The following is a 26,390-nucleotide window of genomic DNA, read 5'->3' on the forward strand; positions in this document are numbered from 1 at the left end:
GTTTTTTCTTAAATAAAAAAATAATTGGAGAAAAGGAAATAAGAAAAAGAAATTGAAGGAAAGGTTTAATTGGATATTGGGCTAGTTCTTGTACCCAAATCAGGTCCAAATTTTCCTACCCAGCCCAAAAACCAAACTGACCCGTCTGCCCGACCCATTTTCCCCTCACACTAAATAAACCCTAGATCTAGATTTTAGACCTAAGGGATAGAGATAGACCCTACCCTCTCTGAACAAGAGAAACGGTGCCCCCTGAACTTCATTTTTTCTTCTTGGAGCACCCATTTATTCTTCATTAAAATTAAAACAACAGACCCCTCCCATAGAAACACCCCCCCCCCCCAAAAAAAAAATTTGAAGTCATGTATGGGTGCTGGTGGCTGTCAAATACCATTACCAAAAGGCTTGAAATATTTCAACATATCAACGCAAAGCTCGAAATTAAATCACACTGTTGCTTGGTCGTTTAACATATGTGGCTATGCATTTCTTGGTAAGGCAAGTAAATTAGAATTTAAGGGTTTGCCGGATCTTGGTGATCTTAATTTTGCAAATAAGATTATGGATAATGTTCCAATTGTGGTAGATTGGACCATCGGAAATCTTAGTTGTGTTGAAGCACAGAAACACCTCCTTCACTCTCATTATTAGAAACAAAATTATATTGAGATCAATTTCCTATATACACCAAAAGGGTCCGGAAATCTGAAGATTTTGGTAGCTTGTTATTTTTTTTTTGATTAAACAAAACTGGAAGGAATTGCCATCTAAGGAAATAGGTGCACAACATTGTGGATGTTCAACAATTTGCTTATCATTCATATGCGTTTCTGGATTTTCCTCACGAGTGTTTCAAGATAACTTCGTTGTTGTTGTTCCCTCCTTTACTGATTGAGCTACATCGCCCAATTCCAGATCTGGATTTGCTTTTGTTTAGCTGGTCGTCCCTGTAATTAGGTACGTAAACGCTCGCCTGAGATATTTCGCTGGTTATGAATGGAAATTCAAGTTGTTATCTTGCTAAGTTTCTGCCTAATTTCATGGGTCAAGGGTATTCGAATTACTTGCAGTTATTTTCATATTAAATTTGGATTCTGATTTTTTTAGGCTAAAAACTCTGCTGAAATTATGTGATTCACATTTAATTAGTTCTTAGGCAAATTAAGATTCAACCTCATCATGAGTTAGATCTGAGAAGTAAGAGATGAATGTTGAAAGATTGATTCGAATATTGGTTTATAATCACTAATAGCTTTTGTTTGTTTCTGGACGGATTCATTGGCTAAAAAATGTAAAGAAGAAGGAATTGTTTATTTGGTTCAAAGAAACATAATTTTCTATTGACTCATTCTGTAGAAATTAGCCAAACTCAATTTGACGTGTTAAATTCTTGGGCAGTATAAAATGACTAATCCTTTACTTCAATAATTCTTTTTTTCATAATTCATGGCATTGCAATAGGCCAAAGTAGTTTTAGGAAGAAACAATCCAATTGTGAACTCTCGTAGTATGCCTTAGACGCGATTAATAAAATTATCGTGGCCATGGGTATAGCTCATGTGGCATGGTCACGATAAATAAATCCCAATTCGGGTGTGCATTTCATGTAACTCGATCATAACAACTTCGAATTTTAATAAAAATAAAATATGCCGCGAATCGCGGGTGTATTTCATGTAGCGTGGTTTGCGGCGTGTCCCAAAACGGCAAGTGTACGACAATCGTCACTTGTTCAAGAAATAATTCCATAAATCCTAAAAGGTTTTTTTAAAAATAAATAAAAGTGGTTATAAAGTTAAAAATACACACTAGGTTTAAAACATGTAATAAATCAGATAATAGGTCAATTTTAATAGTTTAAGCGACCGTGTTTGAACCACGGAACCCGGAAATGCCTAACACCTTCTCTCGGGTTAACAGAATTTCTTACTTAGAATTTCTGATTTCGCAGACTTTTAAATAAAGTCGATTTTTCTCGATTTGGGATTTTAAAAATAAACCGGTGACTTGGGACACCATAAATTATTCCAAGTGGCGATTCTAAATTAAAAAAAAATAATCTCATTTCGAATAATGTCACTTAAAATGGAAAAACTTCTTTTCCCTTTTCGGGTAAAAAGGAGGTGTGACAGCTCTGGAGACTCTTCTGGGGATAAGAACCCAGAACCTCTGGTTCATGATTCAGAATTTGAGCTTAGAATAACTGTTATAGATGGCTTTTATTTATTATCTGATTTTTATGTGTTTGAGCCAAATGTGCTAAATGCCGCTTTTAACCACTTTGATATTGCTTGAACTGTATACAAATTGTTACGAAACTCTCTTCTCTCTGAGTCTTCTAAATCAAATGGGAAGTGTGCACTTCGTGTGACTTCTTTTTTGTTAGAGTCATATCCCAATTTTAGAACTAGGTTCGGATAAATTGCAAAGCCGGTGAACCTTCTGTATTCCTGGTACGCTGCACCCCCTCCCCCCCTGTTGTCCGCTCGGGTAAGCCAGGTCTAGAACAATACACCCAGATCTTAAACCTAGAATAACATAGCCTCATGTCGGATCCCTAGTAGGTACGTTTGTTTGCATCACGTGCATTTGACTTTGGGGACTCAAAACAGGGTTTGGGTCCATCTAGGACAGGTGTACCCAAATTAAAATGACCATCCTAATGCATCTTACATGCTACTTGCACATTTATTTGTTTCGGCTTGCATGTTGACCAGCTTCTAGAATAGGAAAAGAAAATCAAAAAAAAAGAAGAAAAAAAAAAGAAAATCAAAGGGAAAAAATCGAGAGTGAGAAGCAGGTATTTGAATTATCCTGAAATTCTGCTGAAATTTTGAAAAAAAGAGAAAAAATCATTTGAAAATAAGTCATGTTTCCTCTGTTCCGTCAAAACTGGACGAACTATGCAGGTCTGATTCTCACCGGATGTGAGATACGTAGGCAAACCTCATCGGTTCCGGCCGATAATTTTCAAAAAATCCAAAAAAAAAATTCTTTACTTCCTTCTATAGAAAGTCTTTCTTTTAAGACGCCAACTTTCAAAAATTCAAAAAAATAATCTTTTAATTTCTTCTTTAGAAAGTCCCAAATGATAAAAAAATTTAACCAAAAATATTTTTTTTTCATTTTAGAAGTCTTTCATTCGAAAAGGAAATCAAATCAAAATCCAAAAATTATTTTCTACGTTTTTTTACAAGTCTTTTTCCCCAAAAAATAAAAAAAATAAAAAATAAAATAAAAAATCCAAAAAATATATTTTCTTTCTTCTTTAGAAGGCTTTGTTTCAAAATTTTGAAAAACAAATAAAAAAATCCAAAAATATTTTCATTCTTCTTTCATTGAAAAGAAATTCAAGAAATAAAAAAATATTTTCTTTTTCTTTAGAAGTAGTTCTTTCATAAATTGAAAATAAAAGTCAAAAATCCAAAAATATTTCCTTTCTTCTTTAAAAGTTTTTCTTTCGAAATTTCAAAAAAAAAAAAGTGAAAATTCAAAATAAAAATATTTTCTTTCTTCTTTAGAAGTCTTTCTTTTCAAAAATTCTCAACAAAAACAAACAAACAAACAAATCGAAATCCAAAAATATTTTCTTTCTTTATAAATCTTTCTTCAGAAATTAAAAAAAATTAAAATTCAAAAAGAGAGTTAGTTTATTTCTTTTATTCCTAATCTTCCCGAACTACGCAAGATCTGATTCATGTTCCCACATGATACGTAGGCAACCCACATCAGGTTCGATCAACCATTAAAAAAATGAAAATAGAGTGATAATAATAAGGACCAACTGAGCCAATTCTAACATGTTTTTGTTTTGAATTGTGAAGAAAATTTGAGGTGGTCGGTTTGTGGTAAGCTGACAACACAAGATCCAAGGAAAAATGACAACTGACATCGAAGCTGTTACTAGTGCTCAAGAGACTCAAGGTCAGTGGGTTCAACAAGAGTCTACTGTGGTTGAGGAAAATAGAGTTCTGAAACAGAAAATGACTGAAATGTGTCAAGCATGGGCCAATGGCCAAGGACTGCCCTTTTCTTCTCATGGTTTCCCAGAGTTCACACCCATCTCGACTACTGCCATTCCGGTCTCATTGTCTGATCAATCCTATCCACCTGGGTTCAGTCATTATCCCAATTGTACAACTACAGCTGGAACTTCTGTTTCATTCTCTCAAAGTTTGTCATTGACAACCAATCAGACAACCACTACTTTTATGCCCGTCTTCACCATCCCACAACCGACGGTGGTGCAAATGAAAACTCATGAGTCACAATTTGCTACCCAGCTAGAACAGTCTCACTCTCCTGAGTACCACTCGTACCTATTTTATCTTCCTGCAAAGATTGAGAAACCTGCCCGAAAGATGGCACAAGAAGAAATGACCCAAAGAAATGAAGAATTGCTAATAGCTTATTTTGGGGAAAGCCTTACGGGAGCAGCCTCCAAATGGTTTATGGATCAAGATACCTCTCACTGGCATGGCTGGGATGACATGGCTCGGGCTTTGTCAAACATTTCCAATACAACATTGACATTGCCCAAACCGCAATTCCCTTTCAAACCTGAAGAAGAAACCAAGTGAAAGTTTCAGGGAATATGTCATTAAATGGAGAGAGCAAGCATCTAGAGTTAAGCCACCCATAGATGACCACGAGTTAATCACTGTCTTCCTTCAGGCTCAAGAGCCAGATTATTTTCAAAACATGATGTCCACAATGGGTAAATCCTTCTCGAAAGCAATCAAAATGGGGGAAATGGTTGAGAATGGTCTTAAGATAGGCAGAATTATAAGTCAAGCAGTTCTCAAAGTCGCGACTCAGGCTGTCCAGATTGAATCTGATAATTTTAGTGATACAAATGAGAAGGACGAAGAAATAATGATGACATCGGGGTCGAGAAGAGGTCCTAGGAGAGCATCTCAAAGGTATGACTAGCCTCGTCTATTTTCCGATAATGCTCCTGAGCACTACTATCCACCTCAGGACCCGCAACACTCTGTTGCTCCACCTCAGTATGTTGTCCAGCCACCAAAACACCTCAGAAGGCGAGCACGAGCATCACAAAATCTCTACCAGCCTCCACAAAATTTTCAAGTATCTTATAACCCATATCCAAGCTAGGGGTATAGATGGGGGCAAAGGTTGAAAGATAATTTTACACCAATAGGAGAGTCCTATGCAAGCTTGTTTGAGAAATTAAAGCATTATAACATGATTGCACCTATTCCTCCAAATCATGTAGACCCACGTGCAAGAAGCTTTGACCCTTCTAAAAGGTGTGAATACCATTCCAATGCTTAGGGGCACAATGTTGAAAGCTATCGGGATTTGAAAAGAGAAATAGAAAAGATGATCTAAGAAAACCTGATTGTGATCCAAGACAGTGACACCCAGAATATCGCGCAGAATTCTTTACCTGCACATGATGATGCACACTTTGTGGGGATGATTCATGGTGACAGGGAGTATGAGAATCATCTCGGGAACTTGCTAACTGAAGTTAATGATTTTGAAATTAGAGAAGGCTCTACTGATTCTGATGAGCAAATTTGTGGCTAAATGTCAAGCCTAGCAATTGAAAAGTCATTCCCTCCTCACTAGGAAGGAATCTTGGTAGCTTGTTTTGATGTTTTTTCTATTATCTGGGTTATTTCAGGGTTGTGATCCAGATTTTATTTGGTTTATTGAGTCAAACCCTTCTAACCCTACATTCTGTTTGTGTGTCTTGTCTGTCTGTTCTGTTGCTATTTTCATTATCCAGGTTATTTTAGGGTTGTAACTCGGATTTTAGGTTGTTTTTCTTGTGTTCAAACCCTTCCATCCTTTACTTAATGAAATACAGTTTATCCTTTTGTGTCATTCTTTTCTTAGTTCTTTTCTCGTTAGTTCTAATGACATGATATGCATGCGGAAATTTTGGCCAGATCTTAGAAAACTGATTTAATTTGGAATTGGATAATTGAGAAAAAGACAATTTTTGAGACTGAATAAAGAGTGGAAACACTTTGGAGTTAAGCTCGGTTCAAATTCATGTAGAACTAGAATAGTCATACCCATGGATGTTAATGATCTTTACCTTCAAATCATTGTGAAGGACGGGCTTGAGGAAACATCAATTGACGTTTGTTGGAAAGTTTGACATTAAAGGATGGAAAGTGTCTTGTGATCACAACACACCAAGAAGTCAGACATGCTCATCAATAATATGATCGCGAAAAGATACTATTTTTGGCGTTCTCGAGGTTGGGAGATCCTTTTTCTACTACCGAAATATTTTATACCATTTGTTACCCCTTTTGAGCTTGTGTTATTTTTCTTTGACCACCCTCTTTTGGAATCAAGTTTAGAGTCAAAAGTCCAAATATATATATATTATATTTGAAATAACAATAAAAGTCCATGCCCCAAGAATAAAAGTCCATGCCCTCAAAAAATAGAAGCTGGGGCAACTTGTTTTGAAAGCAAAAGGAAAAAAATAGAAAGAAAGAAGAAAAATTATAGTTAGGTCAGATTTTTGAACTACGTTCGATCTGATTCCTTAAAACAAGGATACGTAGGAAGCCTCACGGTTCGGTCCAACCAAATAAGAATTCAAAGAAAAAGAAAAAAATAGAAGAATCCAAAAATACCTAGTATCTGAAACTGGGGAAAAGATTTTATTTCACTTTGGAAAGAGTCGATTCCAAGAGTTGTAAGTCCACAACCCCTCATTTTGAGCCTACTTTGAGCCTTCATGCCGTCATTTCTTTCCAATCCTATCCAAAAAACTTCCAAATAAAGATCTACTGATTAGCCTTCAAGAATGCCAAGAGACGCATGCAATGAGCAACAGTTGTCACACGACGTAGAACACCGTCGAGTTGCTCACAAAAAAAAGGAAAGAAAAAGAAAAAGAAAAATGAGAGAGTCTTATCAGTGAAAACTCTCGTGGGCACTGTAAGACGACGGTAAGCAGAGATAAATAAATAAGAGAGACTTGTTGGTGAAAATCCCTCGAGGCACCACTAGTCGAAAGTGAGACATGAAGGTGATGCAAAGAATTGGTACAAGCAAGCCCGACTTCAAAGGTCAAAAGAATGGTAAAAGAAAAGATTGGATTAGTTGGATAGATCATGTTGTTAAGTCCAAAATGCATATCATGATCATTAAGGCTAGTTAGTGCAAAACAAAAAAAATGAAAAAAGAAAAAACTCTTCCCTCTTTCCTTCCCGACAGGGGCATTTTTGTTGATAATGTTTCTTTGCATCATTGTGTCCCTTCACTCTGAGTTCGGTCCTTGTTAAAACAAGCAAGAAAAGATTTCAAAATCTGCTACCAGCTTTTAGTTGCACAAAGTAAATTTGGCCAGCACACTCAGTTGTTACTGTCAACATGCCTTGAAGATTCGTGCAAAGGCTCCCCCAAAAGACTCTTGTCAGCCAACTTGGCGCAAGCAAAGATAACTTGTGATTCTCTCTGATAGACAAATTGCTCAAAAAGCAGGAAGTCATTCAAGATATCAGAAAAGGTCACCTAAGCAAAGATCTCCAGTTGGGATAAGGTTGTTTGAGCTGCAAATACAAATGGTACTGGGTGTGAAACAATCAGAGTTGGTGCAGAACAAAAGTCTCTTGAGACCGATTCAGGCTGATCGAGCAAAATCCAAGCTGCTCAAGACTCAAGGCCACAAACCAACCACCAGTTTCAAAACTGACAAATTTTTGTTTGTTTGAAACAGGAACAAACCAGTGCAAGGATAGTGGATCAAAAAAGAAGAAGAGAAGAGCCGACAAAGGGAAGTTTCTCAAATCTTTGCCTTTATTTGTCTTGCTATTGTGCATAAAATCTTGCCATTGATCTTCACATTTTTCTTCCTAGGATAAAAAGTCCTAGTCTGATGGATTTTTCTCCTAATAAAAATCTTAGCCTGATGAATCTTTCTCCTAAGATAGAAAACCTAGTCTGATGAATTTTTTCCTAGGATAAATATCTTAGTTTGATGAATCTTTCTCCTAAGATAACAAAAAAATCTTAGTTTGATGAATTTTCTCCTAGGATCGAAATCTTAGTCTGTTGAATCTTTCTCCTAAGATAAGAAACCTAGTCTGATGAATTTTCTCCTAGGATAAAAATCTTAGTCTGATGAATCTTTCTCCTAAGATACCAAAAAAAGAAAAGAAAAGAGACCTAGTCTGATGAACTTTCTCCTAGGATTGAAATCTTAGTCTGATGAATTTTTCTCCTAAGATAGAAAATCTTAGTCTGATGAATTTTTCTCCTATGATAACAAAAAAAAAACCTAGTCTGATGAACTTTCTCCTGGGATAAATGTCTTAGTCTGATGAATATTTCTCATAAGATAACAAAAAATCCTAGTCTGATGAATTTTCTCCTAGGATAGAAATCTTAGTCTGATGAGTCTTTCTCCTAAGATACCAAAAAAAAGAGACCTAGTCTAATGAATTTTCTCTTATGATCGAAATCTTAGTGTGATGAATCTTTCTCCTAAGATAGAAGACCTAGTCTGATGAACTTTCTCCTATGATAGAAATCTTAGTCTGGTGAATTTTCTCCTAGGATAGAAATCTTAGTCTGATGAATCTTTCTCCTATGATAACGAAAAAAAACCTAGTCTGATGAACTTTCTCCCAGGATAAATGTCTTAGTCTGATGAATCTTTCTCCTAAGATAACAAAAAAACCCTATTCTGATGAATTTTCTCCTAGGATAGAAATCTTAGTCTCATGAATCTTTCTCCTAAGATACCAAAAAAAAAAGACCTAGTCTGATGAATTTTCTCCTAGGATCGAAATCTTAGTCTGATGAATCTTTCTCCTAAGATAGAAGACCTAGTCTGATGAACTTTCTCCTAGGATAGAAATCTTAGTCTGATGAATATTTCTCTTAAGAATAAAACATAGTCTGATGAATTTTCTCCTAGGATAATTTGAAGAAAAAAAAGGAAGTATAGATTTGAAAAAAAAAAAGAGGCCAATTTTAGTTTTCTTAAGTTATCAATCTTTAGTTGTCTTGAAATCAGGACCCACTTGGATAATGGAATTTAATTTTAAAGTTTTTCAGGACCCTCCTGGATAATGGGATTTAGTTTCAAGTTTGCAGGACCCTCCTAGATAATGAATTTAATTTTAAAGTTTTTCAGGACCCTCCTGGATAATAGGATGTAGTTTTAAATTTTCAGGACCCTCATAGATAATGAGATTTAGCGTAAGTTTTACCTTTAGGAAATAGAATTTAGCTTTCAAATTTTCACTCTTAAGATGTGATCTAATTTTAGTTTTCAGTACCCTCCTAGATAATAGGATTTAGCTTTTAAATTCATAGAACTCTTTTGGATAACAGGATTCGATTAACACTCACAGATGTTTCCGATGCAAACTGGGGCAGAAACATTTCTTTTGTTTTGTTTGTTGTAGTAGCAGGCGCCCACCTAGAGAACAAAGGAACTCATTTAAGAATTCATTTCAGAGTCATTTGAAGTTTCAAGTCAGTAGCAGGTGCCACCTTGAGAACAAGGGAATTCATTTCAAGTTCTAGTCAGAGACAACAGGATCCCTCCCGAAGAATAAGGGCAACCTCCAGTCCTGTTCAAGTTAGAAGTAGCAGAAGCTCGCCTTAAAAATGCGGGTCGACAGGGGTCCGAGATAACAAAAAAGAAGTCTCAATCAAGAATAAAAGAAAAAAAGTGAATCCAAAGTGGAGAAAAGATGTGGTTTGCTCAAGACATAATTGAAGTCACAAACTCTGCATGTCCCGTCTTAATCTAAAAAAGCTGAAGAAGATTGAACCAACACCTGCAGCTAACAAGCATCAAGATTCAGATCAGAGTCCACATGAAGAACCAACCAAGACTCAAGATCAAGCTTCAGAAGACTCATAAATAGGAATCTTGTAACTCGTAGTTGATAGACTTAGCTAGTTTAACTTTTTATTTTTGATTTTGGTGTAATAAGGAGCTCAGCAAACAGAAATAGCAGCAACAGCAGTGAAACCACAGTTTCCTGATAGTCCCAACTACCAAAACTTCCTGAACTACACTGACCTAATTCCTTCATAGCCAAGGATATATAGGCAACCTCCATGTAACGACCTGACTGGTCGTTTTGCCTTTTAGAACCCCGTTCCCTTAAATAAAACTTCCCGCAATTACTTTAACTAATTTACAATTTGCGGGGATTGTGGGTTCGGGATTTGGAAGAGCTTAGAGTGAAATATGACCATTTGATTCCTTAGGATTTTCTTAAAAGGCTAAGTTTGGCTTTGATCAACATTTTGAGCAAACGGACTCGGATTCGTGATTTGATGGTCCCGGAGGGTCCGTAGAAAAATATGGGACTTGGGCGTATGCTCGGAATTGAATTCCGAGATCCCTAGCCCGAGTAATGATTTTTTATCAGAAATTGTTAATTTGAAGTTTTAAAGATTTAATTAATGATTGATTCCATGGGTATCGGGCTCGTATATTGGTTGTAAAGCCCGGTACAGGTCCGATATATCATTTAAGACTTTCCCGCAAAATTTGATGTCAATCTGAGTAGTTTTAGGGCATTTCGGCTCGTTAGAGGAAAATTAAGAACTTGAAGTTCATAAGTTTGATTCATTTGGTTTTAGGGGGTGACTTTTAGATTTAGCATTGTTTCGTGCATTCCGAAGGTTCGAGTAGGTCTGTATCGTGATATTAGACTTATCGGTATGTTTGGGCGGGGCCCGGGAGCCCCGAGCGTCAAACGGACAAGGCTCGAGTGAAGTTGAGAATTTGGAGAAGTGCTGAAGCATCTGCTTCTGTCATAATCGCACCTGCGGTTGGTCGACCGCAGGTGCGAGACCGTAGAAGCGGTCGCAGCCTCGCAAATGCAGCCTAGATCTAGCCAAACCAAACTGCATAAGCGGCTCCTTAGCCACAGAAGAGGCTTCGCAGATGCGACTTCAAGATTGCAGAAGTGGTCCCAACCCTTTTAGCCAATTCTGTGGATGCGGTATCCTCTAGCAGATGCGGGATCGCAGATGCGGTCCGCTGACCGCAGATGCGGAAACTGCTGAAGCAGTGAGCTTCATTTAAGTCGAGCTCCAGCCATTTTGACCATTTTGGCACTCAGGTATTGAGCGATTTTGGAGCTCTTGAGAAGGGATCTCCACATAGCATCGTGAGTTTTGGATCATTCTGCTCCAAATTGAGAGTTTGGGCTCGTTCTTGGTATTGGAAGTGCACTTTGGAGCGAGGTGAGACTCCTTTCTAACTTTGTAAGAGGGAATTGTCCCCATAGGTGTAATAATTGAGTAATTTGCTGCTAAATGCGGGGGCTACGTATGCACTAGGTGACGAGAGTCCGTGCGTAGCTACTATTATGTTAATTGTCCGGGTAGTTTAGGACTCGTATCATGTTATATTTGTGAATGTCTCTATATTTTCTTGCTAATGTGATCACTTAGGGCATGCTAGAGACTTGGAAAGGAATATAGGCAAAGGTATACACTCGTTGGACACTTGTATGAATTTACTTGGGATTAAATGTGCATTCATGTGTTTTCTTGATATTAATTGATATTTGTGGATCAAGCCGATCGCCTCGGTAGAAATGGATGCATCTATGGTTCGCGTCATTCGACCCTCTGGCAGTGCACAGTTTTTTCCTATTGGATCGGGTCGTCGACCTCGGCATAGTGTGCGCATGATATCTATGTGAAATCTTATCCATGACTTGACCTGTTAAATATTTGAAATGTAAATGGCTAATTGTAAAATTGTTAAGAACATGACATATTACCTCTTGCTACAAACTGTTGATTATTTGTGACTCCCATGCTTAGTGTAACACTTCATTATATTATTTGACCTTAGTAAGTATCAAGTCGACCTTTCGTCTCTACTTCTTCGAGATTAGACGGGATACTTACGGGGTACATATTATTTATGTACTCATACTACACTTTTATACTTAATTGTACAGGATCTGAGGCAGGTACATCTGGCTATCAGTCTGGTGTGTGCCCCTGATTCTTAGTCCGAAACTTCCACGATGAGCTGCCTCTTCCTGTGTCGTTCAGCAGCTTGATGGAGTCTCTCTCTATTTATTTTTGTTGTCTATTCTATTTCGGACAACAGAATGGATTTATTCTTTTGTATATTCTACTAGTTGCCTATAACTTGTGACACTAGGTCTTGGCACACACATTAGTAGACGTTTCTTTGGGTTATATAATTATTATCGAATGTTGCATGTTATCATCTGTTTTAACTGCAAATTAAGAAATGTTGTAACCGTTTTGGGTAAGTAAAAAATAACAATTTACTAATACTTCCGCGTTGGCTTGCCTAACAACGGTATTGAGCGCCATCACGATCTGTTATGGAAATGGGTTGTGACACTCCAAAGCAAGGTTCGGTCAGATCATTCAAAAAATGCTTCCCACGGAGTATTCAAACGGGCAAAAATCACTCGTGTTCGCTCACTTTATCTTTGTCCGAAAATCCTTCATGTTTCCGAGCAAAGATGGGCAGCTGTGAGCATGTGATTTTGGCCCTATATGAAATACTCCTATAAAATCAAAGGAAATAGATTTTTTCCGATTATTTGCCATTTTATAGGATTTTTGTAGGATTTTATTAATTGCTTGCATTTTTGTGCACGTTTAATTTTTATTAAAATCATGAAAAATATCAAAAATACCATGCATAGCATATAGGTTTTGTTTTTATATTTTTAGGATTAATTAGTTAAGTAATTGTTTTATTAAAAAATAAAAATCACAAAAAATGGCTCATTGTTAAATTTTACCTCTTAATTTTTAGATTAATGATTTTTCTCTTTTAATTTAGGATTAAGTGATCTTTATAATTTTTTTAATTAGATAATTAATTAAATTTTACAATTTATACTAATTTAGGAATTTGATTTAGGTTTTTTCTTAAATAAAAAAAATAATTAGAGAAAAGGAAATAAGAAAAAGAAATTGAAGGAAAGGTTTAATTGAATATTGGGCTAGTTCTTGTACCCAAATCAGGCCCAAATTTTCCTACCCAAACCAAAAACCAAATCGACCCGTCTGCCCGACCCATTTTACCCTCACACTAAATAAATCTTAGACATAGATTTTAGACCTAAGGGATAGATATAGACCCTCCCCTCTCTGAACAAGAGAAACGGCGCCCCCTAAACTTCATTTTTCTTCTTGGAGCACCCCTTTCTTCTTCATTAAAATTAAAACAATAGACCCCTCCCTTAGAAACCCCCCCCCCCCCCCCCCAAAAAAAAACTTGAAGTCGTGTATGGGTGCTGGTTGCCGTCAAATACCAATACCAAAGGGCTTGAAATATTTCAACACATCGACGCAAAGTTCGAAATTAAATCACACTGCTGTTTGGTCGTTTAATAGATGTGGCTATGCATTTCTTGATAAGGCAAGTAAACTAGAATTTAAGGGTTTGCCGGATCTTTGTGATCTTAATTTTGCAAATAAGATTCTGGATAATGTTCCAATTGTGGTAGATTGGGCCATCAGAAATCTTAGCTGTGTTGAAGCACAGAAACGCCTCCTTCACTCCCATTTTTAGAAACAAAATTATATTGAGAGCAATTTCCTATATAACCCAAAAGGGTCCGGAAATCTGAAGATTTTGGTAGCTTGTTATTTTTTTTAATTAAACAAAACTTGAAGGAATTTCCATCTAAGCAAATAGGTGCACAACATTGTGGATGTTCAGTAATTTGTGTATCATTCATACGCGTTTCTGGATTTTCCTCACGAGTGGTTCAAGCTGACTTCGCTGCTGTTGTTTCCTCCTTCACTAACTGAGCTACATCGCCCAATTCCAGATCTGGATTTGGTTTTGTTTAGCTGGTCGTCCCTGTAATTAGGTACGTAAATACTCGCCTGAGATATTTCGCTGGTTATGAATGAAAATTCAAGTTGTTATCTTGCTAAGTTTCTGCCTAATTTCATGGGTCCATGGTATTCGAATTACTTGCAGCTATTTTCATATTAAACTTGGATTCTGATTTTTTTAGGCTAAAAATTGTGCTGAAATTATGTGATTCGCATTTAATTAATTCTTAGGCAAATTAAGATTCAACCTCATCATGAGTTAGATCTGAGAAGTAAGAGATGAATGTTGAAAGATTGATTCGAATATTAGTTTATAATCACTAATAGCTTCTGTTTGTTTCTGGATGGATTCATTGGCCAAAAAATGTAAAGAAGAAGGAATTGTTTATTTGGTTCAAAGAAGCATAATTTTCTGTTGATTCATTCTGTAGAAATTAGCCAAACTCAATTTGACGTGTTGCATTCTTGGGCAGTATAAAATGACTAACCCTTTACTTCAATAATTATTTTTTCATAATTCATGGCCTTGCAATAGGCCAAAGTAGTTTAAGGAAGAAACAATCCAATTGTGAACTCTCGTAGTATGCTTTAGGCGCGATTAATAAAATTATCGTGGCCATGGGTATGGCTCCCGTGGCATGGTCACTATACATAAATTCCAATTCGAGTGTGCATTTCATGTAATCCGATCAGAACAACTTCGAATGTTAATAAAAATAAAACATGCCGCGAACCGTGGGTGCATTTCATGTAGCGTGATTTGCGGCGTGTTCTAAAACGGCAAGTGTACGACAATCATAATTTGTTCAAGAAATAATTCCATAAATCCTAAAAGGTTTTTTAAAAAATAAATAAAAGCGGTTATAAAGTTAAAATGCACACTAGGTTTAAAACATGTAATAAATAAGATAATAGGCCAATTTTAATAGTTTAAGCGACCATACTCGAACCACGAAACCCGGAAATGCCTAACACCTTCTCCCGAGTTAACAAAATTCTTTACTTAGAATTTCTGATTTCGTAGACTTTTAAATAAAGTCGATTTTTCTCGATTTGGGATTTTAAAATAAAACGGTGATTTGGGACATCATAAATTATTCCAAGTGGCCACTCTAAATTAAATAAAATAATCTCATTTCGAATAAAGTCACTTAAAATGGAAAAACTTCCTATCCCTTTTCGGGTAAAAAGGAGGTGTGACAACTGCTAGGCCATCATTCTTTAATGGCTGATCGGGTCCAACCCTACACCAGTATAGAGTGGCAAGAGCGGTCGATGCAGCTTTTACCCGAGAAGGTCGGGATCGAATCCACAAGGAGCTAATACAATGTTTGGAGTTGGATTCCTATCTAATTTAGCAGTGTGTAGTGCTCTTGATTATACTTCCAATCATTCTTGTTTGTTTGTTACTTCTAATATTTATACTAATGATGCACAAAATTAAACTAAGTAGATATTTTTGTAGGCTTTTCAAAATGGGTAAAGAGGCACTAAGGAAGTGACTTACTTCTAGGTGAGTATCCAACGGGATCTAGAACTTAGGGAAATAATGTTATAGTCGGGATCGTGATATAGCCAATGCATGAAGCTACTCACTCTACACCTCTCGGTAGTAAGAGTGACTTTGCCCTAATTAACTTTCTCAAGCCCAATTGGGTGTTCAATTTGTGCAAGCAATGTTGGCTCAGGTCGGGTATTACTATCTCTAGATTTAAACCTTTAATTGACGCTATCAATCTCTTGAATACACCCTAATTCCTTGTTGACCTGAATTTCCTAAACTTAAGCTCTCTTTCTCAAGAAGAGTCTAAGTCAAAAAGGCACTAATTAGTGTTTGCAACCACTAATTCAACATAGAAAGCATAAATTAGGCCAAATATCCATCACCCATAAATATCTAAGCCCTAAAATAAGAGATCCATTAAATACTCATACTAGGGTTGAGCCACAACCCTAGCTAATGGGTTTAGCTACTCATAATTGAAGAAGAATCCATAGATTAAGATGAAGAATAACCAATAAAATGTAATTACAAGATAAGAAACTAAGATTAATTGCTAAGCTAGCTACAAAATTACTCAAATAGGTAAAACTCGTTGTTTACATGCTCAGCTAACACAAGATGATCTAAAAATCTGAAAAAGTAGTATTTATACACAGCTAAATTTTTCGGGAAAAAATGCCCCTGACGGAGGTACTGCTGATAGCGGAAAATGGACCGCTGCAGCGGTGAGGTTACCACGGCCGCGTAAAATCAACTGCGGACCTCGGTCTTCAACTTTAGCTCAATCTCCAAGATCTCTAAATCCCTTCTCCACGGACCGTGGTAAAAGGATCTCTGTCGCGGTAGAGGTACCGCGGTCGCATAAAATCACTGCGGATTGCGGTAGCTTACAATCCCAAAAAATGCATCTCTCTGAACCTTGCCACCGCGTATCGTGATAAAAAGACCGCTGTCACGGTGGGTCTTCTGCGTCCGTGGTGGATTTTCTGATGTAGCGCTACTTTGACTTGGCTTTGAACTTGTGCAAGTTTCACTCCTTTTTGAGCTGGTTATGACATCCTTGTCTCTTCTTGACCAAACACTGCAAACAAGCATAACAAGTTAGCTTTTGGGAATACTTGTATACATTTTTAATCCAAAACTTAAGCAAAAAAGAGCGTAAAATAGACTAGAATCCCTCTCAGGCATGTCAGCATCGCACAAAGTGGCCTCCGTGACGGGCGAGGATGATGCCTTAAAAACGCTTTAGATATTTATGACTAATCAATGAGATAAAAACAAATATAAAGAATAGTAATACAAAAACCAAATCCTGTGAAAGATCCTCAGCATCCCTCAATGATAAGCCATAACTCAGTCGGCGCCCACTATGCACATCTCATGTCGGATAATCATCAGCAACCGTCGATGGCTTTAGAGGACCAAGAAAATACAGATTACACTCCTGTCGCGTAATGGCCATGCCCGTGAACAACAATGGAGCTGACGGGGTCACCTACGAAGTCCCTGGTGTCAGCTGAAGGCTGAATGGTAGCATATCACCAGGAGCATGGTCTGGCTCAGGGTGGTCACTCGGCTGATCAACTCCAACAACCTCAATGGGTGCCTCAACACCCCCCTGCCGGAGACCACGTCCTCGCCGACCCCCACGACCTCGTGGGACACCCCTACCTCTCTGGGTACGCTTGCCATGTCGACCACGTTTAGGATCTACTGCTGGCCTATGATGGTACTACTCAGGTGGCACATAATCAGCCTCGTATCCTAAACGCTCATTATCTCGGGCTCGCCTCAATGAATGAGAAGCTAGATTTGTAACCTATCGGCCATACTTGTGCAAAGTTGCCACTCCCTCGCCAATAGCCTACATAACATGTAAAATATTAATTACGGAAGGATAATTTAACATTATAAGTAAGTATAACAAATAACATACCAGTGCCTCATGCCTCCCGACGTATGAAATGTACCGACCACCAGTGTGATTCCCGACGGAAAGTTAGGTAACACTACGGTACCAGCCCATATACTCATGCTCACAATTCGTACGCTCAGGTGGAGGGGGTGGCAGAATCAGGTCATGCTGACGGTCCCAAATCTCAATCTGCGCCTTTAGCCAGGCCACGTATGTCTGGTCAACCCTGGAATTATCATCCCACTGGTAATGTATCCTAAGCCAAGCGGGCGGAGTAGGTACAAGCTGCGGTCGACCAAACTGGCGAAGGACTCGCTCGGTGGCATGATGCTCGACAATATCAAGACATATCAACGGGATGGAAGAGCTCCACATAAATCGGCCCATCGAGCAATAATCGGGAAAACTAGTTATTAGCTCGTTGTTGTATGGACTCCATATGAACTATTAAGTAAAAATAGGAATCGTAGATATACGCAACACATATAAATCCAAACCCAAGTAAACTTAAGTATACATGAACCTACGCACCCTCACGCAAATCCAACAAATCCGTGTAATAGGGGAGATTATGTCGAGTCTCAACCTCACATCCATAACCTCGCCTATCAACCCACCTCCTAGCTAAAGGGAGTAAAGTTGGAGGTGGTACATCCTTAGCGATGGGTGGTAGAGGTGGCTGGAACTGCAGGAACCGCTCCTAAGCCCAAACCTAATATACATTATGGATGTAAAATGTAAGGTATATTTTTAATGTGTATGTCATAATCATGAAAATAATTGACTATGTTTTCACCTACAGCAACGGCAAAAATCCAGCAATCTCTCGCTAGGTGACCATGCTCGCCCGACACATCTGCCTATACAAGTAACCTATAACAGTTGCACCCCAGTGTAACCCGGTAAATCATCTAGCTGCTCAAGATAATGAAGAAATCTCAAGCTGACTAGGTTTCACGAAGTGTTCGGGAACAATACCCCTCCAAACATAAGCAACATCAATAATCTCATGTACCGGTTAATATGAAGATCTGGTGTATCATCCGTAATGTCTGCATCCATCGCCTCCAGATGCAGCCGGACGGACGTCAACTGAAAACGACTGGCCCCACTCAATGCAGCCTCATCCGCTGGCTGGAAATTGGTGAGTCGTTGCAACATCTCCAGGTACTGCAATCCCGTATAGTCTCTAAGAGCATGCGGGTAAGCTACATGTATATCCATCAACCGGCAACCCATACAGAACCTCCACATCATGAAGCGTGATAGTGGCCTCGCCAATTGGTAAATGAAACGGTGTGTCTACGGTCGCCACCGCTTTATTAAAGCCGTTATCAACGACCAGTCCAACTGCAACCGACCGATCTCTATGATCCTATAGAAACCCGTATCCTGGAGGCGTCTAACTATACATGGATGGAGTGGGTGGGCCCTAAGAAAGACTCACATATCGTCTACTCGTCTAGCACGAAATGTCTGGGCCAAAGACTGCGCCTGCCATATGTACGAAGACCTATGCTCGGCCTGTAGCAACAGTAACTCTAGCGATGCAGGTCTGGAATGCACAGGCGGAACCTCCATGATGACTACTATAAATTGAACAATATTAATTAAAGTATTTTTCTTTTTTATTGCTTAACATCTTTAAATATATTGCAATATCTTTAATATTAAAATTTATTCGATATTTTTACTATGTTATTAATTAGGTCGATACATTTTCTATATAATAATTTTATATTTTATTTGTTACTTTATTATTTTACATGTCACTGTAACATTTTATACGTTAGTTTACTATTTTATATGTTTTTTTATTATTTAATATGTTTGTTTCTTATTTTATATGTAAGTTTATTATTTTTATGTTAGTTTATTATTTTAGATGTTTTTTTATTACTCACCTATTTTTTACTATAATAAAATTATATAATTAATTTTCATAACTGTACAAGATTTAATTATTAAATATTCATGTAATAATACTAAGTTTGACAAATATTGTTGTTTTCTAATGTTATTTTCTTACGTTTGTTGACTAGAATTCGAGAGAATTTGTGTTTGAACTATCAACTTTTTCAGATATTTTTGGATTTAACGGATAATTAAATGATTAATTTCAATAACTACAAAGATACTACGCTAAAGGGAACTACATTTTACGACGCTAAAAGGGGCACTACATTACAAATACGAGCATTGCATTAAAATTACGGGTACAAGATACCACTATAGGGAACTAAAGTCACATATTCATATATGTACAATAATAACATCTAAATAATATTAATTATTCCTAAAATAACAATTTAACTATTTTACAAAATCTTTTAGCAAATAACTAATCTAAACCGGATAAAAATCATAAATTAATTTAATCACAAAATAATCATGAAAAAAGATATACCAAAGTAAAAATTAACTAATTAAGGTATTTTTAACAACTAATAATAATTTCTCTCTTTTACTAATTTTTTATCACACTAATAATATAGTCCAGATAAAAAATAATAAATTAATTAAATCGCAAAAACAATCACGAAATAACATAGAACACAGTAAAAACAACTAATAGGCAAATTTTATACATGAGTTTTAACAAAAAATAAGTCGGAATACCTTGATTTAAAGTTTTTGGAAAGTTGAAGATTTGATGATTTGGAGCCGAAACAAGCAACCCACAACGAGATAACGCCTTAGATACGATGTGGGATCAAGAATCTACACTTTTTGTGGGACCGGTGGGCTTCACCCGAGTTTTTTTCCTTTAAAAATGGGGGGAGGGGACCGTTATGATTATTTTAAGGGGGGAGGATATTCTGGTTTGGTAGGGAGGGAGAAGTCACAGTTATTTATATAAGTATGGCGCCCTTATGTACCGCGCTATAGTATAGCGCGTTATATAAGGGCGCTATACCTTCCTGCCCATTTAAGTTCAAATACCGCGCTGTAAAATACCGCACTATACATATTTATGGTACCCAATTTTTTCCCCACACATTTTGGTTCTTTAAATCTAAATAAACCACACTTTGGTTCTGAACTCTATAAATACCTCCTAAACTTAGTTTTCAGAGGGGGAGACATTATTTGGGACAATGCCTCCTAAATTTATGATGTGCATTAGGAACAATGCACAATTTTAAGTGTGAGGTGGGGAGATTGTCTGCGTAACTTTCTATGCTATTTTATAAGTTGTGTTAGTTTAATTGATGATTAATTTTTTTTTGGATTTTTCCGACGATAGATCTCCTAGACAGTTTTCTTGAGGGACTAAATTCTAAACTAAAAATAGAAAAAAAAATAGAAAATACAAAAATACAAAAAAATGTCTTTTTATTTTCCTTATGTAGTAATAATCCCCTATAATTTTTCTTTGTGCACCGGTTCTTTTCCATGGGATGTAACTTGAATTGGATAAAAGTATTCTTTTTATTAGAGTAGAGTAGTACTTAGGAAATAAAGGAGAAGAAATGATGTGATTCACACCTTTTGACTTGTTTGATGGTTGCATGCTTAGGTTCTGGCATGTGTTTCTCCTTCCCTTAGCTTTAAATATATGATGATGCCTTGATAAAACATTGATAGCATGTGGTATGACTCCTTTGCCTCGGTTGCTTGACTTGTGTTCACTTTATGCTTTATGCTTAATATATCTCTTGGCTTTGTGAATGTCACACCTCCTTTTTCTGAGAAATAGAGAGTTTTTCCAATTAAAGTGACATTATTCGAAATGGAATTATTTATTTAATTCAGAGTCGCCACTTGAAATATTTATGGTGTCCCAAGTCATCAGTTTATTTTTGTAACAACCCGACCGGTTATTTTAAGCATTTGCAGTTCGCTCGGTTGTTTGAGGGCTTGAGTAGCTTCGTATGATGTATTATGACTTATGTGAATCGTCGGTTTTGGTTTTCAGATTATTCGGATTGATTTGGAAGAATGATTCTCAGCTTGAAGCTTTAAATTTGAAAAGTTTGACCAAGTTTGACCTTTTAGTATTTGACCTTAGATTGGATTTCTGATGATTCTGTTAGCTCCGTTGGGTGATTTTGGACTTAGGAACGCGTCCGGATTATTTTTTGGAGGTCTGTGGTAGAATTTGGCTTGAAATGGCGAAAGTTGGAATTTTTGAAAAGTTTGATCGGGAGTGGACTTTTTGATATCGGGGTCGGATTCCGATTCCAGAAGTTGGAGCAGGCTCGTAATGTCAAATGTGACTTGTGTGCAAAATTTGAGGTTAATCGGACGTGATTTGATAGGTTTCGGCATCAGTTTTGGAAGTTGAAGTTTCAAAGTTTAATGATTTCAAATTGGGGTGTGATTCATCGTTTTGATGTTGTTATGTGTGTTTTGAGGCCTCGAGTAGATCCGCGTTATGTTATGGGACTTTTCGGTATGTTTGAACGGGGTCCCGAATGACTCGGGTGAGTTTTAGACGTGGTTTGGATCATTTTCATTTCATGTTGCATTGCTCAAGATTTCTGGTTCTAGTAGCGATGGTCGGAGAAGAGTTCATGGAGTCACAGAAGCGAGAAGAGGTTAGGTGAGGAAGACCGCAGAAGCGGATTTTGTAGCGCACCTGCTGCGCGCAGATGCGGGATTTGGAATCGCAGGTGTGAGCACGTGATTTTTGCCTTACGAAAAACTACTCCAAAATAAATCAAAAGATAAAATAAATTTCTTTTACTGTGTAATTTTTTGAATTTGCGTGGTGTTAAATACTTGTGTCATGTCCGTAAGTGTTTACATTGTCATAATAAAATGAAAAAATAAAATAAAATACATATTGCATGCATATAGGATTTAATTATGCATTTAAAAGATAATTTAAATAAATCACAAAAAAAATATGCAATCGTTCTATTTTAAATATTCCACTGTGTGATTGATGTTTTGTCTATGTGTTAAATAATTGTTATAGAGTAATTAATATATTTTTGTGAAGTTAAAATTATTTTATAGTTAATATTAAAAATTTAAATTAGAAAAAATGAAAAATATATATATATATACAAAATCGGACCTGGATTAAAATCCAGGCCCAAAACATTTACCCCCCCCACAGCCCAATCCAAACAACCCAGGCATCCGGTCCAAATCAAACGAGTCAAAACGACATCGTTTGATTGTGGTGTATCAGGGATCGTTGGATCAAAGCCAACCAACGGCTGAGATCCCACGAACTTTAACCCATGCCCATTACCCGACCCAGTGCCCCGATTCAGCCCGACCCCAGCAGGAAACCAAACGACACCGTTTGGTTAAGTGAATAAATCCTGACCACTCATCCTACTTGATCTAACGGATAGTATCAATCCACCCCACCCCTATATAAGTCCCAAGCCCCTACCCCGGCCCCTAACTGAACACCCCCCCTCCTCTCACTGTTCATCATCTTCCTCACCCCCCCTAACCCTAGCCGCCCTAGGATCCCACCGCCTGAAACCCGGCGACATCAACGTCGCCGGTCACCAAAATAACACCCTAGAATCCCCTGAACATCCTCTACACAAATCTAACATTGGTTTCCTTCGAATCAGGTCCCAACTCTTCGAATCTTAAATCGAAGGTTGGCCTGAAAAACTTACCTTCTCCGATGACTTCCAAAATAACACCACAACTTCCCCTAGATACCCTCATCACGGATCTGTTAGTTGCATGGCTCGAATCCTACTGGAACTGCTCGAGTCTTCATTTGAAGATTCGAGTAAAACCTGAACCTACCCCAACCTACCTCAAACTAACACCAAATGACCCCTAGGCCTCCCTCACCCTTGTGTCACCTTTGGTTCCCTTCGAATCTACCCAAAAGTGTTCGGATTTAAGATCCAGGAATTTGAAACCCTAAAAATTTTCCAATCTTGGAATTTTTCCGATTCGAGTGAAGGACTGAGGTCTAAGAGACTTTAATCGAGGTATTCTCAACTGAGAATACTTCGAGTAAAGTCTGTTCAGCCTCAAAAATGTCCGAATCCAAGTTGAGTTGAATTCGGTTGAATTCGAAGGTTTAGAGGTAATTTCTGTTTCTTTTATGTGCATTCTGCGTGTATTCCATGTTCATTTCATTAGTTTGTTTGATTTTTTATAATTTTTCTAGTCAATTTTGTTATACTGTCCCCTACCCGTCTACTTGATTCCAAATGAATTGTTTTTGTTGATTTTGTTTGTTTACAATGTGTGTAATCGACTCGATTAAGTTCGTCGATTAGTTATATTACGAATTTTCATTTCTGAAAATGCTGACTGAAACAGTCTGCTTCTATTGTTTTAGACTGATTATGGACAAATGTTGTAAATAGCCAACTGATTAATACTCGTCAATTAAATCATGTTTGCTTGTGAATCAGTGAATTCAAATGTATGCTGTATATGTTGTTTTCTGAACAGGGCATTGTCAGTATATTGACAATGCTCCTGTGTATGTTTGATCTTAGTTCAATTTGAAGATCAGTTTGAATTATTATGTTGAACTCAGTGTAATATTGTTGTAATGTCAAGTTTGAATTCAAGTTTACAAATGTTGATTGGATATAATTGTGTTAGGGGGTTACATTCTTAGTCAGGATTCAGTCCAAACTTTAGGATTGGTTTGTAGCTGTTGTAAATCAGATTAATAATCAGGCTTATACAGATTTTAAAATCTGTATTGTTAAGATGCTGAATTTAAGGCAGTAATACCAGTATAAAACAGTAGGTCAGGGACATTTCTGGGATAGAACAATGAGGATAATATGTTAATAGCAATGTGCTGAAAGTGGAAGTTAATGGTTATAATTTAAGATGCTAATGGGGAACAAGGGATAATGGGCTGCTGAAAAACAGGATAAAAAGCACTCAATAGGATTTAAAGTATTCAAAAGTAGTTTTAATGGAACTTTTCTGATTATTTAAAAAAGAGAAAGGGTCCAGGCAGCATTTAAGAGAGCTGGACAGACCTGTATAAGATAGAGGGGAATGGGGACTGATTTAGGAGGGTGATCAGTTAGACAGAGAAGAGAGTTTAGAGAGACTTCATAACAGATTTTGAAAGAGAATTTAAGAAAAATACACCTAGAGTGAGATAAAAGAGAAAAATCCAGCAGAAAAATCAGATTCTTCTTGGAATCTAAAGAGGAATAGGAAAAAGAAAAACAGAAACAGATATAGAAACAGAAAAGAAAATCAGAAACATACATTTCTTTGGATCTGTCCGGGTCTATTTGTTTGATATTACTTGGATTAAATCTGAAAGTTTTCCCAAAAATCCTGTTACTGTGCATCTGGGTTCCTCGGATCCTATTATTGTTCAAACTTGCTGTGTTATCGGTACATTCTACTGATTTTGTTATTGCTGCTACTGCTGAAATTTACTCCTTCTACCTTCATTTTCAGGTACATGTTTTTTAAATTTTATGTTGGAAAGAGATTCAACATGACTAATCAATGAAGTTCGAATTGTAATTCTGTTTTTCATTTGTCCACGTTCATCAGTTTAAATTTCATTTTTTGTTTCATGTTAGTTAATTAGTAGTGAATTCAATTTGATAGCTATGAGTTAATTGTCTTACTTTGAAATTCGTATAAAGCTTTGTAATAATGTTAGCCCTTCATCTCATTAGTTTAGTCATGTTTGAACTGTCAAGGTAGGAAACATGACATAAAGATTGGCCATTAACTAGGCCTTGTGACGTTGTTAGTTGAATAAAGAATAGCGTGAAAATGTCAAAACCATATAGCTAGTTTATTCTGATAATCTGATTTAGTTGTGGAAGGAATGATATAAGTTGTACGTTCTTATGTGGCGTTATAACAGGTATCTATAGAACCCTTAGTGGATGGTAAGTGGAGTTGTTATGGCTCATTATGATGTTAAAGTGTTATGAATGTTTTAGACACATAAACTATGTCACATGTAAGGCAATATTATTAATCAATTTATAATTCCCTTTCTTATCAATTTGATGCCTATTTACCATCTTAAATAAGTAATTAGGCCTATTAGATTAAAAGCGAGTGTATGAGAATGAAACGAGATGTACAAGCATAAATTGCCATGCTTTATATCAATGGTAATTAGAAATAGAATTCGCACTAAGTAAATAATGAAAATTCTTGGAAAATATTTCCTTCCTTTATGAATCATTCCTTTTCAGTTTCATATGCAATTTATTCTTTGGCATATATATATATATATATGTCATATTTGTTAAAAAAAAATATAGTATTAATCATATTTTTATTCTGTTCTTTGAATTTGAATAGTTGGAATGAATATAATTTATACTCGGAAATTATAATCGACGGGCAACCTTTAATAGATTGCGAATTCTTTTCAAAGAATTTATAGGCCTCTAAAATGGGAGTTTTTCATGATTTTCACATAAAAAATATATGAATATATTAAACAATTTGTGGAAAGTCCCTAATACCATTACAAATATTTTGTGCAATTAGGGATGCGTTCGCGTACCCTGATTATATTTTAAAAAATATATTTTGTGGAAAGGATTTTTTTAAAAGCAATTTCGAGCGAATATTTAAGAAAATGATTTTTCTAAAGGCGTTAAATTAATTTCATAAAAAACCGAGATGTGCGGTTCATTATTTAAGAAAAACAAAAATTCTTGATTCAACACAATTTCGAAAAAATGATTGTTTAATAAATATATTATCAAAAGTTATTGTGTACACGTACGCGTGACACAATTTCGCATTTTTTTTAACACGAATATACGTACGCGTAATTCGATTCAAAGAAGGGTCCTTAATCACAATAAGTAAAAGCGGTAGAAAAATCACGTAACAAAAAAAAGTATTTAATAAAAGTCAAGATAATTAAGCCAATAATAAAAACAGTTAAGCGACCGTGCTAGAACCACGGAATTCGAAAATGCCTAACACCTTCTTCCGGATTAACAGAATTCCTTACTCAGGATTTCTGGTTCGCAGAATAATAAACAGAGTCATATTCTCCTCGATTCAGGGATTAAAATTGGTGACTTGGGACGCCTTAAAATTCTCAGGTGGCGACTCTGAAACAAATAAACAAATCCCGTTTCGACTGTCCTTCAATTGGAGAAAACTCCCCACGCGCCCCGCGGGAGCGGTAAAAAGGAGGTGCGACAGCTCTGGCGACTCTGCTGGGGACAAAAACCAGTGTTATTGTAACCC

The 26,390-nt window shown here is 36.7% G+C and overlaps 2 long non-coding RNA genes across 4 annotated transcripts; both read left to right on the forward strand.

Moving 5' to 3' along the window:
- Positions 1-208: 208 nt before the first annotated feature.
- On the forward strand, positions 209-12,217 carry LOC107799675 (uncharacterized). Of its 2 annotated transcripts, none has more exons than XR_001651183.2 (2): positions 209-957; positions 11,943-12,217. It is a non-coding gene; the product is annotated as an uncharacterized LOC107799675 (long non-coding RNA). The 2 variants fall into 2 exon arrangements; XR_012710693.1 differs by lacking the exon at positions 11,943-12,217 and adding an exon at positions 7,715-8,990.
- Positions 12,218-12,939: 722 nt separating this feature from the next.
- LOC142181783 (uncharacterized) lies at positions 12,940-24,995 on the forward strand. 2 transcript variants are annotated; one of them, XR_012710694.1, is made up of 3 exons: positions 13,085-13,850; positions 21,157-21,853; positions 24,612-24,995. It is a non-coding gene; the product is annotated as an uncharacterized LOC142181783 (long non-coding RNA). The 2 variants fall into 2 exon arrangements; XR_012710695.1 differs by lacking the exon at positions 24,612-24,995 and having other exon boundaries at positions 12,940-13,850; positions 21,157-22,034.
- The last annotated feature ends 1,395 nt before the right edge of the window (positions 24,996-26,390 follow it).

This window comes from Nicotiana tabacum, chromosome 6, assembly GCF_000715075.1.
Source record: "Nicotiana tabacum cultivar K326 chromosome 6, ASM71507v2, whole genome shotgun sequence".
NCBI lineage: Eukaryota > Viridiplantae > Streptophyta > Magnoliopsida > Solanales > Solanaceae > Nicotiana > Nicotiana tabacum.